The 2,130-nt window shown below is 38.7% G+C and overlaps 1 long non-coding RNA gene across 1 annotated transcript in view; it reads left to right on the forward strand.

Moving 5' to 3' along the window:
* LOC310713432 overlaps positions 1-251 on the forward strand; it is a 304,345-nt gene extending 304,094 nt beyond the window's left edge. The window contains exon 3 of the long non-coding RNA XR_014529239.1: positions 135-251. This is a non-coding gene — a long non-coding RNA (uncharacterized lncRNA). The remainder of the gene's footprint in view (positions 1-134) is intronic.
* The last annotated feature ends 1,879 nt before the right edge of the window (positions 252-2,130 follow it).

Consider the following 2,130-nt stretch of genomic DNA (forward strand, 5'->3'; position numbering starts at 1 on the left):
AGGGGGCTGCAGGGAGGTGGTGCACTAAATGCTGTGTACAAGCCTGGCCACAGACTGATATGAAATGAAAAGGGAAGAAAAAGATCTATCAAACCTCTGGCAATAATTTGGTTTTACAGAACAGTGCTACTTAGTAGTATCAAAACAGATAGCATGGAATTTTCTGTGCTGTAATAACATTTTGATGTTTGTGATTTTTTCTTTTTTGTCAGAGTGACCTCATATTAAAACAAGGAAAATGGAGGTAAAAATCTCACTGTCTCTGTCTCATTCCCTATATGTATGAATGAGTAAGTGAGAAGATGGCATATTGCACAAAAGCACTGGTGAGCAGGTATTACCATGAACCCATTGTTAAACCTACTCTGACTTTAAAAGATGCGGTCTTAGGAGCCTAAGTAATTGTTTGTCTTTTGAAGTTGAGGTACATGTTTTTGAATTAAATGCATTGCAGGGGTTACTTTCAGCTTTTTAAAATTAATCCTATGCACATTTACTTTGGCATAAATCAAGCTGGCTTGGTTCCTAATATATATCAACCCAAGGAAGTTCACAGAAAGTTTCTTGTCCCTTTCTCCCCTCTGCAGTGACCTGCCCAGGCACCGAAGACCCAAGGGCCTTCTGGCGGTTCCCTCATTGCGAGAAGTGAGGCTACAGGGAACCAGACAGAGGGCCTTCTCGGTAGTGGCGCCCGCCCTGTGGAACGCCCTTCCAGCAGATGTCAAAGCGATAAACAACTACCTGACATTCAGGAGACATCTTAAGGCAGCCCTGTTCAGGGAAGTTTTTAACATGTAACGCTGTACTGTTTTTAACACTGATTGGGAGCCGCCCAGAGTGGCTGGGGAAACTCAGCCAGATGGGCGGGGTATAAATAATAAATTATTATTATTTAGAGGGTCAGAGGCCTTCTGAAAACGGGATGGGGTGTAAAGGGCTGTTGAGGAAAGGAGAGGATTGCCCAAAATTGGGCTTGGAGCCTAAAGTAAGTTTACTTCAGGAAATTTATAGAAGTAAAGATTTGTAGCCAATGTTAGTTCTATGAAGAATAGATTAATTGAATATAATGAAACTAAATTCATTTATTTCAATGAGTCTACCTACCAGAGGCTTTTGGGGAACCGCAGGTGACTGCAGGGTAGAGGAAGTGATAGAAAATGTCTGTGAATTTATTTTGGGATCTAAGCCATTGAAGACAGTGGAATGTATTTCTGCGTAAACATAAGGTTGTCATGCAATTTCCAGGTGTGGTTATTTGTCATTTGCCATTAATTATGGTTATTCTTATAAGTGCTTTCTTTTCCATGGGGAAATTTCTTTTTGGACAATATTTTTAAATCACCAGTACACAAAAGAGACCGTTTTTTTCTGGTTGTATTAGAAGCCCTACTGATTCAGAATGCACAGAGAATGTAAGATTACATAAAGCCTGTCAATTTCTGTGTACATATTGACAGGAAATTGAAATAATTAAAATGAGTGAATAATCCAGTGTGAAGAACTACTTTTAACTCCATGTGACTTTAGAGAAGGAAAGTTGGATGATCATATTAATTAACAATACTACTACTAGGACCATCATTAGGTCCGTAAATAAAGTTTGGGGTGTGAAACTAGCCTATTTCATAAAATATTTTCTTCCAGAAAGACTAAATAACAGGGCAAAACCACCATATAGAAGTACATATCCATTCCCCCACACTCCCTCCAGCAAACTGGGCTTGTCATTTTAGCATGACTGTTATTCTCGGACTAGATTCTCCTAAACAATATCTGCACCCTCCATCCCGCAGCTGCATCCTATTTTTAACTCCCTAGCTCTGACTACTTTCTCTCTGCCCAAATTCAAATTTTGATGGGACTGACATTACACTGGCAGAAGAGATATTTGCAGTTATTAAGGATAATAAAACTCTTTGTCTCTTGTCAGGTTCAAAGTTGCAGAAAACTAAAAGGAATGAAGCATTCACAATAAGCCAGACAGCCACACTTTTAGCATATGTTCTATTTCTATAATAAATCACATCTAAATATATTCAGTGTAAGTAGCATTTCAAAAAGAGAAAGGTTATTTGTTATTGAAGTTAATGGTTTCCTTTTTCTTTTCTCTGCTTTTTCATTACAGGCGGC

The sequence above is a fragment of the Podarcis liolepis genome, assembly GCF_965112155.1.
Source record: "Podarcis liolepis genome assembly, chromosome: 8".
NCBI classification, from domain to species: Eukaryota; Metazoa; Chordata; class Lepidosauria; order Squamata; family Lacertidae; genus Podarcis; species Podarcis liolepis.